Source organism: Phacochoerus africanus, chromosome 9 (assembly GCF_016906955.1).
Source record: "Phacochoerus africanus isolate WHEZ1 chromosome 9, ROS_Pafr_v1, whole genome shotgun sequence".
Classification (NCBI taxonomy): Eukaryota; Metazoa; Chordata; class Mammalia; order Artiodactyla; family Suidae; genus Phacochoerus; species Phacochoerus africanus.
Window position 1 is genome coordinate 61,709,236 of NC_062552.1, and position 16,819 is coordinate 61,726,054.

Here is a 16,819-nt window from a genome sequence, read left to right on the forward strand (position 1 = left end):
TCCATATATTTTCTATTTCCTTTCCAATGTAATCTGCATTACTATTCATATCTGCTCTTAATTCCTTCATATTCACTCTTAACTCCTTCAGTATTTTCACTATCTCCTTTTTGAACTTGGTATATGTTAGACTGCAGAGGTCTGTTTCATTGTTTGCTCCTTCAGGGGAATTCTCCTGTTCTTTTAACTGGAAATGGTTTTTGAGCTTTTTCATTTTGCTTATATTTTCCTTATTCTGTGATTTTAGGGAAGACATATACTGTCATCTTGGAGTCTATTTAATTGCTAGAGCACCCCTGGGTAGTTTGTGAAGGCTTACTTTTTTTTGGTGTGAGGGCTGCTTTTGGTTTGGATGCTTGCTGTCTCTTTCCCCAGTGTATGCAGGCTGTTATCTTCTTGATGGGGGTGTGCAAGTGTAAGGCCTGCACTTGCTTCCAGGAAGACGGAGGCAATGGGCAGAGCCCTATGGTCAGTGCCTGGTTGTTAGGCCACTGACCGTGATGAGGACCTGTGGGGAGGTGGCATAGACTGCTCCTGGTTGTAGGACCCTGGGAAGTGGCAGTGACCCTCAGGAAGGTTTAGGAGGTGCCCAGAGCCTTTGGTAGAGGCAACGGCAAGGTGTGTGTGTTCCCAAGGAAGTGAGGGAAATGAGTGACACTTGTTTGAAGTGGCCTCCTCTGTAGTGACCTATAGAGGTTACTGGGACCATAGGTGGTGCCTATTCGTGGATCCCTAGTGGTGGCAGGCCATGCCCACCTCTGGAGTCTGAGATGGCTGCAACAATTTGCCCCTGCCACCCATAGCCTACACAAGATGCCCTCCACTGACTGAGAGTCCCCATGTGCAGAGAAAAAGATTCCTACGGTGATCCTGCCCCATTCTCCTCTCACCTTCCCCAACAATGGTGCCTTGATCTCCTGAGGGCCCAAACCTCCTCCTGTGCTCCCTCAGCTGTGGTTCTCTGCTCCCTAGCCCATAGCACACTGTTCCCTAGACCCTCAGGCTGTCTCCACACCACCAACCCTAGTCCTCTCTCTGGAACTATATCTGAAGCCTGAGTCTCAGTACCCAGCTCCTGCATGAGCATCTCAGACTTCTCTGTCCAAGGGTGATGGTACCAGTAGTCTGTGTGGCTCTCTTCTGCTTTGCCCTCCTCAGTACAGCTGCTACACTTTTCTCTGAGGCTTTGATGTTCCCCCTATGGGACCATGGCCTCCTAGGGTGCAGGTTCCTTTCCTCTTTCACGTGTCCCTCATGGGAGTACTGGTCCCATTCTGATTCCTTTTTTCCCCCTCTTCTCTCTCTCTCTCTCTCTCTCTCTCTCTCTCTCTCTCTCTCTCTCTCTCTCTCTCTCTCTCTCTCTCTCTCCCTTTCCTTATGTTCCACTGAGTTATGTGGAGGGTTTCTTGCCTTTTTTGGAGGTTTAAGGTCTTCTGCCAGTGTTCAGTAGATGTTCTGTGCCAATTGTTCTACATGTGGATTTTTTTAAGATGTTTGTGAGAGAAGGTGAGTGCCATGTCTTAGTTCCCTATCATCTTAATCCTGCCTCTCACCCAAATCTTCTTGAAGGCCCTCTTGCTGGAAGCAGGGGCCAAGGTCCAAACTGTTTCTTGAGCCCCTGCTGTACTTTCTTTCCTCCTGCACCTCAACCCCAGCCACAGGGAGCGGACTGTAGACTCAGGAGGGGCCAAAATAGCTTTCTTAAGTTTTCCAAGGTGGTGCAGGCCCTTCCAAGTAAGGAGACACTTGAATTATCATTCCTTCCTTATTATTCCTCCAATTTTTATGCAGAGATGGGAATATTTTGAAGCATCCACTTCTTTCCTTCTCCCATCTTTCTTCTACCTCTGACTTTAAAAAAACATCTGCCACTGGCTACTGCATGATCTAGCTCTTCCCAGAGGTGCTAGCTAAACTTCCAGGTATTTCCAGCTATGTATCAGGTATCTGGAAATGTGGGCCTCATGTTTGGGAGAGAGTTAAAAGTTGGAGACATGGATTTTGACATTGTCTTAGTCAGCTAAGGCTGCCATAACAAAAATGCCATAGGTTGAGTGGCTAAAATAGCCAACATTTATTTCTCACAGTTCTGGAGGCTGGAAATTCCAAGCTCAAGGCACTGGCAGATCCAGTGTCTGGTGATTGCCTACTTTGTGGCTTGGGGACAGCCACTTTCTCTCTTTGTCCTCACATTGCAGAGAGAGAGAGGGCCAGCTGTCTTCCTCCTTTTATAATGGTACCAGTCTCTTCATAACTCCACCCTCATGACCTAATTACCTCCCATAGCTCCATTTCCAAATACCATCATATTAGGCCTTCAACATATGAATTTGGGGGACGTGCAAACATTCAGAACATAGCAGACATCCTCCACCTGTTCATTGAACATTGGGGGATGGGTGCAGCCTCTTATGTGCTAATACCATGCATGCACTCACAGAGCCAATAGATCATAAGTAATATGTAACATTTTTACCATCTTGACATCCTTAATCAATAGAAATTGTTAAGAGGCCAGACAGGAAAATTCAGGCAAGGCTTTATTGGGGCCCTGCTGCAGCAGAGGGTAGTGAAAATCAGCAATTGTTTCCCTTGCTCACTCACTCAGGGGACAATCTGATTCCTTACATGGGGTGAGTGTAGGAGTGGGGCCAGGGGTCAGGCCAGAGGGATGGTTTAGGTGGTCCTCCCACCCCTTTGGTGATATTGTATGCAGGGGCCATGCATAGTACTCTCTTTTTTCTCTCAATTCTTTGGATGTGGCAGTTGGGTTTTTAGTTCTTTTGTATCTTCTTGTCCATAATTTGTCTCAACTGCACATGCATGCAGTTATTTTCAGTTCCTTATAGTTTCTTTGTATTTTGTTGCTTGAGGAGATGTTTTTCTATGTGCAAGCATTGCAGCTACTGCAGCAAACAGCACCATGTCCTAGGTTCTACCTCCCAGCCTATCTCAATACCTATTATGTAACAGCCAAGAAAACTTTGAAAAAGGAAAATAACGAGGGAGGAGTTCACCATAAAGGATACTAAAACATATTGTAAAGGAAGTTTGAAAAAAATCTAGTACAGTGCCCAAGAGAACAAATAAGCAGTCCAGACCACAATACACATATAACAAGTTCATATGTAACTGGTAAATGCCGCCATGTAATCAGTTAGCTATTTGAAAAATCAAATTAGGTCTTCAGGCAGCACCAGTTAGCTCTTATTCAATATTCTGTGGGGTTCCCCCCGCAACTGGAAGCAAAAGACTAAGATGATGGAATTGCAGGCAGAAACAGCCTGGGTCCCTGAGTCATCACTTGTAGCCACACACTCAGGAGTGCCATCTGACCATCACTAGGCTCAGCATCAGTGAGAATTAAGGCTTTGTGGTGCTAAGGCACTGAGATTTTGAGGTTTAACAGTTGTAGCAGCTAGCATTAATTATCTCAAATACAATGCCTTCACACTTTATGCCACACATTAATAAAAATACATTCTAGATAAATTAAGTTAAATGTTAAATGTTAAAAACTGGAAGAAAATAAAGACGAATGTTTATTTGATCTCTGGATGGGGTTTTTCTGAGGCCTAAAAGTGGTAGAAGATATTACAAAGGAAAAGATCGATAGTTTAACTGCAATTTTTAAAATTCTGTTTACAACAGATTTGAATTTAAAAACAGAACTGAATAACAAGTGGGAAGGATATGTTTGTAGCAACTGTGATAAAGCATTAATATGCTTAATATTTAACGAGCTCATAAAAATGGAGGCCAGGAGAGGGAGAAAGGATTATTTGAAACAAAGCTTTAATCATAGCTGGCTTGTCCTGATACCTAAAATGTTTCTGAGTTCCCCCTGGTTCTGCCAATTGGTTTGTGTTCTCTACATGCAAACTGTATTTAACACTGGCTCAAACCCAACCTAATTAGTAAAGTCAATCTGCCGCAAAGAAAAGATCATTATAATGCTTCATGCAGCCAAATGTCCATGATATTTCTAGTATGTGCTATTGGAAGTTCTCCACATGACTGCTCCCCTCTGTTGGTGCAAGAAATTTAGAGCTGGTGGTACTGCCCTTTCTGGGAGCTCTAGAGTAATGGTAGGACTGTCCCCAGAAACAGAGCAGACAATGAAACAATGTGAGACAATTTAAAAAAATAAATTCTGGAGTTCCCATTGTGGCTCAGCAGCAATGAACCCAACTAGTATCCATGAGGATGCAGGTTTGATCCCTGGCATGGCTTGGTGGGTTAAGTATCTGGCATTGCCATGAGCTGTGGTGTAGGTCACAGATGTGGCTCAGGTCCCACGTTGCTATAGCTGTGGTGTAGGCCAGCAGCGGCAGCTCCTGTTAGACCCCTAGCCCAGGAACTTCCATATGTCACAGATGCAGCCCTAAAACAAACAAACAAACAAACAAACAAATCCTGCTTGCATTCACTTCATCATACAGTCATTGAATTATACTACTGAGCCCATTACCTGGTCCTAGTGACTTTCTATGCATTACCTTAATTCTGCAGCTAGGTTTCATTTTTCCTCTTTTTCAAATAAGGAAACAGCCTTGAGTGGGTGAAATAATTTGACCAACATAACACAGGGACTGGCAGAGCCAAGATCTGAAGCACAGTATGTTTGACTCAAAGGGCAGTTCCTAATTGCTGATCCATTGCCTTCTGCTGATCTAAAGGAAGGTTCTACCTAGATGACATTTCTGGTAATAGCAGGGCTTGAGGGGGCAGACAAAAGAATGAAGAATGGGTGAAGAGTGAGACAAGTGTATGACTTCTGCTGCAGGCTACCTTCTGTCCTAAAACTATTAAGAAAAACCCAGAGAAAACACATGAAAGAATATTTTTTAAGATACTGGATGTCAGAAAGAGAAGGATAGGAGTTCCCATTGTGGTGCAGCAGAAATGAATCCAACCAGGAACCATGAGGTTGTGGGTTTGATCCCTGGCCTCGTTCAGTGGGTTAAGGATCCAGTGTTGTGGTGAACTGTGGTGCAGATCGCAGATGCTGGCTCGGATCCTGCATTGCTGTGGCTATGCTGTAGGCTGACAGCTGTAGCTCTGATTCGACCCCTAGCCTGGGAATCTCCATGTGCCGTGGGTATGGACTTAAAAAGAAAAAAGAAAAAAAAAAGAAAGAGAAGAAGAGAGATCCTTGGGAAATGGGAAACAATTAAGTCCTCTGATTGCCCCACCTACCTGCCCAGAGAGATTCCAGGTCACATGGCAGAAAGGGGAGCCCAGGCCAAATCCAGCAGTCTCCTGAGTTGAGGATATGGCGGTGGGATGGCAAGGAGGCCAGCAACCAGCAGAGAGAGGGCTGTGCATGGAGAAATCTCTGAAGATCTGTAGAGAGCCCTCTTTGAGTCTTCAGTATGTACACGGGAAGAAATAATCTAAAACCATGGAAAAAGAAAAGAGTAGAAGGAAAAATTCATGGAGCTCATACGAGGCTAGAAATGGCTCTTGTTTTCAACAGCCAGATTGGAAAACCTCAGAATTCATGGGACATTGGGAAAAGTACCAGGAAGGGTTTTGCCTAATTTGTGAGGCAGAATTAGCCCTAGGATAAATTCAGTTCTGGTTCAGTCTAACAACGCTTGAAAGTAAGATCCAAAAAAAAAAAAAAAAACCTCTTTCCAAGTAATTCAGCTGCATCCCAGAATAAATCTCAAGAATCTTACAGGAAGAAAAATATATATTTGAAGGTAAAATTCACAATGCCTGACACCTAATTAAAAATGAGGACTGAAAAACAGTCAGAGAATAAGGTGCATAATGAAGAGAAAAGCCAACCAATTGAAATGACCCAGAAATGACACAGATGACAGAATTAATAGACAAGGATATTAAAAGTTATTATAACTGCATTCCATATGTTAAAGAGGCTAAAGAGAAAATTGAGCATGTTTAGGAGAGACTTGAAAGATACAAAAAATACACACATCATATGTCTAGAGATTAAAAAACTGTAATGTCTGAGATGAAAAATAAACTGGATGGGATTAGACAGCACAGAGAAAAGAACAGTGAACTTGATGACACAGCAATAGAAACCATCCAGAATAAAACACAGAGAGGAAAAAAGACTGAAAAAATAAACAGAGCATCAGTGAGCTGTGGCTAAATACATGAGGAACTGAAATCTCCGAAGGATGAGAGGACCAAAAAAAAGTTGAAGAATTAATGGCTGTAAATTTTCCAAAGTTGATTAAACCATATACTCACATAACCAAAAAGCTCAATGAATTCCAAGTGTAAGAAACATCACAACCAGTTGCTTAAAGCAGCATAGCTAGTAACCCTATAAAGGTTAAAATAAAATAAGAAAAAAATAAATACACTATTTTCTAAAGAAGAGCAGGAAAATAATACAGAAAACAAACAGCAAAATGTTAGATTAAAGTTGTAAAAAAAATTTTTTAATCAAATTAAGATACATGGTTTAAACTCCCCCACAAAAAGAAAGAGATTATAAGATTGGATAGATAAAGCAAACTCCAACTATAGGAATGATAAACCCACTTTAAATATACAGACACAAATAGATTTGAAGGAAAGGGATTAATCTCCAAAATTTATAAATACCTTCTGCAGCTCAATACCAAAGAAACAATCCCATCCAAAAATGGGCAGATGATCTAAACAGACAGTTCTCCAAAGAAGACATACAGATGGCCAAAAAACACATGAAAAGATGTTCAACATCACTCATTATTAGAGAAATGCAAATCAAAACCACTCTGAGGTACCACCTTACACCAACCAGAATGGCCATCATCAAAAAGTCTACAAACAATAAGTGCTAGAGAGGGTGTGGAGAAAAAGGAACCTATTATACTGTGGCAAAAAGCATGGAGATGCCTCAGAAAACTAAAAATAGAACTACCATTTGATCCAGCAATCCCACTCCTGGGCATCTATCCAGAGAAAACCATAACTCAAGTACACATGTACTCCAATGTTCATTGCAGCACTATTTTCAATAGCCAAGACATGGAAACAACCTAAATGTCCATCGACAGAGGAGTGGATCAAGAGGATGTGGTACATATACACAATGGAATATTACTCAGCCATTCAAAGGAATGAAATACCAGCATTTTTAGAAACATGGATGGACCTAGAAACTATCATGCTAAGTGAAGTCAGCCATCCAATGAGACACCAACATCAAATGCTTTCACTGACATGTGGAATCTGAAAAAAGGACACAATGAACTTCTTTGCAGAACAGATACTGACTCACAGACTTTGAAAAACTTATGGTTTCCAAAGGAGAAAATTTGGGAGGTTGGAGGATGTGCTGGGGTTATGGGATGGAAATCCTAAAAAAATTGGACTGTGATGATCATTGTACAACTATCAATGTAATAAATTCATTGAGTAATAAAAACAAAAGGGGGGATCATAGAAGATAGCCCATACTGCTTAGATTCCTGGGGCTGCCATAACAAATTATCACAGACTTGGCGACTGAAAACATAAATATATTCTCTCAGTGCTGGAGACTAGAAGTCTGAAGTCAAGGTGTCGGCAGGGCCATGGTCCCTCTGGAGACTCTATTGAAGAATTCTTCTTCACTCTTCCAGCTTCTGATGGCTCCTCGTGTTCCTTGGCTGATTGCAGAATTACTCTAATACCAGCCTCCATCTTCACATGGCCTCCCCTGGGTCTCTGGGTGTCCTTTTCTGTCTCTCATAAAGACATTCTCATTGGCCCACCCTAACCCAGTGTGATCACATCTTGATCCTTATCTTAATTGCATCTGCAAAGACTGTATGTCCAAATACACATTCTGAGGTTCCAGGTAGACATCAATTTGGGGGGGAATGCTATTCAACCCATGACACATTCTAACACTAATCAAAAGAAACCTGGAGTAGCCATAGTAATACCAGACAAAGTAGATTTCAGAGCAACATATCTATCCAGGAATAATAATATCATTTCACATTGATAAAGGGATCAATTACTCGAAACATAATCGTTTAAATGCTTAAGCCGCTAAGAACAGAATTTCAAAACACACGAAGCAAAAACTGATAGAACTACAATGATAAATCGACAAATTCACAGTTATAGGTAGAAATTTCAACACCCCTATCTTGATAATGGATAGAATAAGTAGAAAAATAATCTGTAAAACATAGAAGACCTAAAAGCACTATCCAAAAAATTGACTTAATTGATATTTATAGAACATTCCATACAACAGCAGCATGTATATTATTATTCTCAAGGGCACACAAACTACTTACCAAGATGGACCATGTTCTTGGCCATAAACCAAGTTTCAATCACTTTAAAAAGAGTCAGTTCATGCAATTCATGACCTTATTGCAGTGGAATCGAATTATACATCAATAATAACAGAAACATCTCTGGAAAAATCTCCAAATATTTGGTAACTAAATAATACACTTCTCATAGCCCACGGGTCAAAGAAATCAAAGGGAATTAGAAATTATTTTGAAATGAATGAAAATAAAAGCACAACATATCAAAATTTGTGAGATACAATGAGAAGCAATACTTAGAGGATAATTTATAATACATAACGCCTTATATAGAAAAAGAAGGATCTCATGGCAATGACCTGAGCTTCTACCTTAAGAAACTAGAAAAAGAATAGCAAAATGTACCCCCAAAATGCAGAAATCAATTAAATTGTTAACAGAAAAAAAAATAGAGAAAAATCGATGAAACCAAAAGCTCAATATTTATTAAAAAGATCAATAAAATTGACAACCTCACCCCTAGCCAGACTGATCAGGGAAAAAGAACAAAACAAAAGAGAACACACAAATGGCCATTATCAAGAATGAGGAAGAGACATCACTACAGATTCTAAAGATATTAAAAGAATAAGGGACCATTAATCTGGCTAGCCCAATAACTATTAAAGACATTTAATGTGTAGTTAAAAACATACTGCCCCCCCCCCCCGACAAAACCAATGCTAAGCCTAAACAACTTTACTGATGAATCTATCAAACTTTTCACAAAAAGAAATAATACCAATTCTACACAAACTTTTTCCAGAATACTGAAGAGGAGGAAATAATTTCTCATTCTGGGAGGAAGTTATTATTACAGTGATACCAAAATCAAAGACAGAAAATAACTACCAACCCAGAACCCTAGTAAACACTGACAAAATACAAAAATTACAGGAAATTGGATCTAAAGTACATAAAAAGCATATCATAATGCAATGGAGTTTATGCTAATAATCTGATATTGGTTGAACATTTAAAAATCACTGAATAAAATATAGTTATTTTGTGTAGATGCATAAAAAATATGTGGCAAAACCCAACATCTGTTTCTGATAAAATCTTTCAGAAAACTAGAAATAGAAGAGAAGTTTCTCAACCCAATAGGGAGTATCAACAAAAACCTACAGGTAACATGATACATAAAGGTGAAAGACTGATGCTTTCCTCCTAAACTCGGAAAAAGCTAAGATGTCAGTTCTCATCATTTATATTCAACATTGTACAGAGATTCTAGCCAGTGAAATGAAGCAATAAAAAGAATAAGCACACAGATTGGAAAGGAAAATATAAAACTCTCTTTGTAGACAACATCTGCAAATCTTTGTAGAAAATACCATGCAATCTATCAAAACTACCAGAACAAATTAATTTAGCAATGTTGCAAGATAAAAATCAGTAAATAAAAATTGATTACTTTTTTATTGAGGTATAATTGACATATAACATTGTATCAATTTCAGGAGTACAACATAATGATTTGGTATTTGCATATACATTGAGAAGTGATCACCACAATAAGTCTAGTTAAGGTCCATCACCATAAATACTCACAAAAAAAAAATTTGTTTTTCTTGTGATGAGAGTTTTTAAGATCTATTGTCTTGGAAACTTCGCAACACAGTGTTATCAACAATAGTCACCATGCTGTGCATTACATTCCCATGACTTATTTACTTTATAACTGGGAATGTATACCTTTAGACACCCTTCACCCATTTCCCCCCTACCTCTGGCAATCACCAAACTGTTCTCTATATTTTTCGATATCATATAAGTGAGATCATACAATCTTTGCCTTTCTGTGTCTGAATTATTTCACTTAGCATAGCACCCTTGAGGTCCATCCGTGTTGTCATAAAGTCAAGGTTTCATTTTTTTTTTGACTGGATAATATTCCATTGTGTATATATGCCACATTCTTTTATCAATCAATGGACACTTAGGTTGTTTCCATATCTTGGCTATTATAAATAATATTGTAATGAATGTAGGGGTGCATATATCTTTTTGAGTTATTGCTTTTGTTTTCTTTGGGTAAATACCTGATGTAGAATTGAGGGATCATATGGTAATTCAATTTTTAATTTTTTGTAGAATCTCCATATTGTTTTCCATAGTGTCAACACCAATTTACCTTCCTACCAGCAGTGTGTAAGTGTTCTTTTTTCTTCACACCCTTGCCAATACTTGTTATTTCTTACCTTTCTGATAATAGTAGTAAACAGGTGTGAGGTGTCATCTCATTGTGGTTTTGATTTACATTTCCCTGATGATTAGTGATGTTCGGTATCTTTTCATATACCTCTTGATCATCTGCGGGTCTTCTCTTTTTTTCTATGATCACACCCAAGGCATATGGAAGTTCTAGGGCCAGGGACTGAATCTGAGCTGCAGCTGTGACCTACACCATAGCTGCAGCAATGCCCACTGTACAGGAGCAGCAATCTTTTAACCCACTGTACCAGGCCAAGAATCAAACCCATGCCTCCACATCAACCCAAGCCACTGCATTCGAATCCTTAATCCACTGTGCCACAGTGGGAACTCCTGTGGGTCTTCTTTGGAAAAATGTCTTTTGAGATAATCTGCCCATGTTTTAATTGGATTGTTTTTTGCTATTGAGTTGTTTGAGGGTTTTTTGGTATATTTTAAACAGTAACCCCTTACCAGATATATGATTTGCAAGTATTTTCTCTTATTTTGTAGGTTGCCTTTTTATTCTATTGCTGGTTTCTTTTGCTGTGCATAAACTTTTTAGTTTGATTAATCCCACTTGTTTTTCTTTTGTTGCTTTTCCTTTTGGTATCAGATACAAAAAAATCACCACCAAGACCTAAATCAAGGCACTTACCACCAATGTTTTCTTTTAGAAATTTTATGGTTTCAGGTGTTACATTCAAATCTTTAATCCATTTTGAGCAAATTTTTATCTATGGTATAAGATAATGATCCAAATTTATTCTTTGTGGCTATCCAGTTTTCCCAACACCACTTATTGAAAAGACTGTCCTTTCCCCATTGTGTATTCTTGGCCACTTTGTCATAAATTAATTGACCATATATGTATGGGTTTGTTTTGGGATTTTCTATTCTGTTCCATTATTTATATGTTATGTTTTCACACCAATATCATACTATTTTGATTACTATAGCTTTGTAATATTGTTGGGGGTCAGGGAGCATGATGTTTACAGCTTCATTTTTCTTTCTCAAGATGGTTTTGGCTGGAGTTCCCCTTGTGGCTCAGTGATAATGAACCTAACTAGTATCCATGAGGATGCAGGTTTGATCCCTGGCCCCACTCAGTGGATTAAGGATCCGGTGTTGCCATGAGCTATGATGTAGTTTGCAGATGCAGCTTGGATCTGGCATTGCTGTGGCTGTAGTGTAGGCCAGCAGCTGCAGCTCTGACTGGACCCCTAGTCTGGGAACTTCTATATACCACAGGTGCACCCCCCCCCAAAAAAAAAGAAAACAGAAAACGTAATATTAAAATAGACAAATGATTTGAAGAGACATTTCACCAAAGAAAATATAAAGATGGCACAAGAAAACACGCTTGACATCATTAATCATTAATTATCTAGGAAACTCATAAAATCGCTGTATCCCACTGAAATGTCTAAAATTAAACAGATTATCATACCAAACATTAGAGAGGAAACAAAACAATTAGAAGTTTTATACACGGCTAGTGGGTATGTAAATCATGCAACCACTTCAGAAAACAGTCTGGCAGTTTCTTAAAGCATTAAACTTATACCTACCACATGACCTAACCATTCCACTCCTATATGCTTAACCAAAATAAGTGAAAACATATGTTCATATAAAGACTTGCACAAGAATGTTGTTCACGGCAACTTTATTCAAACTAGCTGAAAACTGGAAATGACCCAAAAGTCAATCAACAGGTGAATGGCTCAACAAATTATGATATATTCTTATAATAGAATAGTTCTCAGCAATAAAAAACAATAAATCTTGATACATACAACAACATGAATGAATCTCAAAAGATGTATGCTAAGTGAAATAAGCCAGACAAAAAAGTACATACCGTATAATTCTATTTACATAAAGCACTACAAAATACAAACTAATCTATAGGGACAGAAAACAAGCCAGTGTTTGCCTGAGGACTGAAGGCAAAGGATGTAGGACAGGGAGGTACGGAAAGGATTGCCAAGGGAAACTTTTAAGCACAATGAATATTTTCATCATCTTGATTGTAGTGATGGTTTCCTAAGTGTGCATATGTATCAAAATATATCATATTATACATTTTAATGAGTCAACTATACTTTAATAAAATTGTTAAACAGGGAGAACTAGGAAAGGATGGCCTGAGATTTGAGGGAAAGTCATTGGGGGGTAGTTTGGGATTCACAACTCTTAAAGATGAGGGATGCAACTGATAATATTAGAAATAGTATTGGAGTTCCCATTGTGGCTTGGTGGGTTGAAAAGCTGACATAGTGTCTGTGAGGATATTGGTTCAATCCCTGGCCTCACTCAGTGGGTTAAGGATCTGGAACTGCTGCAGGCTATCGCAGATGTGACTCAGATCCCACAGATGTGATTCCAATCTGGTCTTGCCATGGCTGTGGCATAGGTCTCAGCTGCAGCTTCAATTGGACCCCTAACCTGGGAACTTCCATATGCTATAGGTGCAGCCTTAAGTAATAATGATGAAAATGATGATGATAATGATGATAATAAATGTTATTATAGCTAATGCTTATTGTCTGTCTGCATACTATTTTGTATTTACATACATGGGGAAACTGAAGCTCAGAAAAGCTAAGCATCTTGGGCTAGGTCATAGAGCCAGTGAGTGGTGGGATAGCGATTTGGATTCAGAGCCCACACACTTAACCAGATCACTGGGAGTTTCCAGAGCAGACTACGGGAGCCCTGAGTTTCCTCCAGCACCGGAAGGTGCCAGCTCAAGTCGAGTCAGAGTGGTTTTCAGCCCTCCTGACTCCACTGGGCCATGCAGCCCCAGAGCTGCCCAGCCCCACAGGCCCTTCCCCTCTTGTCTTTGCTCTGGAAGCTCTGAGGCCAGGCAGACAAAGCCAATCCTGACAAGTTTCAATTCTGGCAGCAGGAGGCTGGGAGCCAGCGCTCCAAGAGACATTTGAGAAGATGAAGACAAAAGCTGTCGGGAAAAGTGACAGGGCATGCCCAGAATATCTGCAGGTTCAGCCACTTCTCCATACCCTCCCGAGAAGGAGAAGGGGTGGGGAAGAGTGGGGCACATGGGCCAGTCATGACAGGTGCTCTCAGATATCTCATTCGGACTGGGAGGGCTTTGGAAGAACCAGAAGAGAGCAGCAGACACATGGAAGCCTTGGGGGTTTTTGCCAGAGCAACCAGACACCACAGGAGGCTGCAGGCTTCCTTGGGTCAGAGCAGCTGGCAAGGCCACACCCTCCTCCAAAACTCTCAGGGTTGTGAGAGGAGAGCCCTATGGATCCCTAACACTTTGCAGCCAAGGTCAGGACACTGGCCTTCCCAGCCTGGAACCCCTTGGAGTTCTGCTGCAATCAAAAAAATCTGAGACAGGGAGTTTCCTCCCTGGCACAGTGGGTTAAGAATCCCACTGCAAGAGTTCCCCATCGTGGTTTAGTGGTTGACAAACCCAACTAGCATGCATGAGGACATGGGTTCCATTCCCAGCCTTGCTCAGTGGGTTGAGGATCCGGCGTTGCCGTGAGCTGTGGTGTAGGTCACAGGCATGGCTCAGATCTCTTGTTGCTGTGGCTGTGGCTGTGGCTGTGGCTGGTAGCTACAGCTCTGATTTGACCCCTAACCTGGGAACCAGCATATGCTGCAGTTGCAGCCCTAAAAATACAAAAAAAAAAAGAAAAAGAAAAGAAAAAAGAATCCACTGTAGCAGCTCCAGTCACTGCGGAGGTGAGGGTTTGATCCCCACCTGATGCAGTGGGTTAAAAAAAATCAGGCATAGGTCACAACTGTGGATTAAATCCCTGGCCCAGGAGTGACCCCATGCCACAGGTACAGCCATTAAAAAAAAAAATCTGCGACAGCAGCACTCCAGGGAAGCTGGTGAGGGGGTCCTGTCAGTTTTCTTCACATGGATCAGGGGGCTGTGACACTGTATCACCTTCTCCTTCTGAGGCTGAAGGTAGCCCAGGCCTATATTTCATCAACAATTCCCCTTAGAGCAGTTGTTAAAAAACGGCAGAGAATTCCCTCCAACCTCCCTCTTCCTAATTCCCACCACACACACCCTACTAGGTTAGTTTCCTCTGGCTGCTGTAACAAACTACTACAAACTTAGTAATTTAACAACAACAAAAAAGTTAGGATCTTGGATCTTAACAGTCTGAGGTCAGAAGTCCTAAATGGGTCTTGCTGGGCTAAAATCAAGGTGTGGCAAGGCTGCTTTCCGTTCTGGAGGCTCTAGGGCTGAATACACTTTTTTTTGCCTTTTCCAGCTCCTAGAGGCCACCCACATTCCTTGGCTCATGCCCCTTCCATCTTCAAAGCCAGCATTTTGCCAAAGGAAAGCTCTTTCTCACACTACACCACTCTGATTCTGATGCTTTTGTCTCTTTCTGTTCCAGTGACCCTTGTGATTACTCTGGGCTCACCTGGATAATTCAGCATAATCTCTCTATTTTAAGACTTTATTTTTTTATTAAAGTATATTTGATTTACAGTGTTGTGTCAATTTCTGCTGTACAGCATAGTGACCCAGTCCTGCAAATAAATACATTCTTTTTCTCATGCTATCCTCTATCATGTTCTATCCCAAGAGACTGGATATAGTTCCCTGTACTGTACAGTAGGACCTCACTGCTTATCCATTCTAAAACTAATAGTTTGCATCTACCAACCCCAAACTCCTAGTCCCTTCCACTCCCCGCCCTATCCCACACACACATTGGCAACCACAAGTGTGCTCTCCATGTCTGCGAGTCCGTTTCTATTTTATAGATAGGTTCACCTGTGCCATATTTTAGATTCCACATATAAGTGATATCATATGATATTTGTCTCTCTCTTTCTGACCTACTTCACTTAGTATGAGAATCTCTAGTTACATCCTTTAAGACTTTATCTTAAAGACTAGCAACTTTGATTCTATCTACAACCTTAATTCTCTTCCTCCTATCATCTGACATATTCAAAGATTCCAGGGATTAGGGCAAAGACTCTTTGGGGAGCTGTTATTCTATCACCCCCTCCCCACTATACACCAAAAAACTCATATGCTGGGTTAATTACAAGGGTGAAAAAAATCTTGGAGTTCCCGTTGTGGCTCAGTGGTTAACGAGTCTGACTAGGAACCATGAGGTTGTGGGTTTGATCCCTGGCCTTGCTCAGTGGGTTAACGATCCGGCGTTGCCATGAGCTGTGGTGCAGGTTGCAGATGCAGCTCGGATCCTGCATTGCTGTGGCTCTGGCGTAGGCTGGCAGCTACAGCTCTGATTAGACCCCTAGCCTGAGAACTTCCATATGCCGCGGGTATGGCCCTAGAAAAAGACAAAAAAATATATCACCAATGATACCCTCTGATGAAAAGATCTCAGAAGCCACTCAGGTAAATACTTATCTTTATAAAGGTGCTCACAGATCTCCAGATTCATGAAGGTAATGATGCCAAAGCCCTACGACCTCACTGAGTAGTCAGAAAATGGAGCTAATACAGATAAAAAGGATTTTAGAAAATTCTTCCCAGCCAGAGAGACTGCCCTTTCCTAACTGAAAAGGTTGCCTGTTTACAATCACATATTTGTTATGGCCATGGTTTCATCTGTGTTAAGCAGTTGAAAGCCAGACCTGGAATCAAATACTCTTAAATCCCTCTCTGATTCCAGTAACAATGCTGCCAGTTGTAGAGCCTGGCTAGATCCAGGCTGGGCACCTAATGGTATGTATTAGTAATGTGTGGCTGCCATAACAATCTACCACCAACTTAAAACAATGGAAATGTTTTTTTCTTTTACAGTTCTGGAAGTCACAGATTTAAAATCAAGGTGTCCTCAGGGCGGGTTCTTCCTGGAAGCTCTGGGATGAATTCATTCCATGCCTTTCTTCTAGCTTCTGACGGCTATCAGTAATCCTTGGCATTCCCTGCTGGTGGCTGCATCACCCCAGCCTCTGCCTCCACTTTCACATGTCTTTCTTCCCTGTGTTTCTCCTCCTCTTATAAGGACTTGTCATTGGATTTAGGGCCCACCCAGTTAATTCAGGATGATCTCATCTCTACATCCTTAATTCAGTTATGTTTGCAAAGATGCTTTTTCCAAAAGAGGTCACATTCACATGAATGGTAAATTAGGACTTGGGTATCTTGGGGGGTGGGCACAATTTAACACACTACAGAGTAGAATCTGGCCCCAAAATGGCATTGGGTGAAGTCCTGACCCTGAGCCCAAACCCCATCCCTCCAGTGCAGGGTCTATTCAAGGCTACTCCACAACATCACTACACTTCAACCTTTCACCAAGGCATACAATCTTTTCTAGCCAGGAATGCCCTCTTATATGCTTGGAAAACTAGTT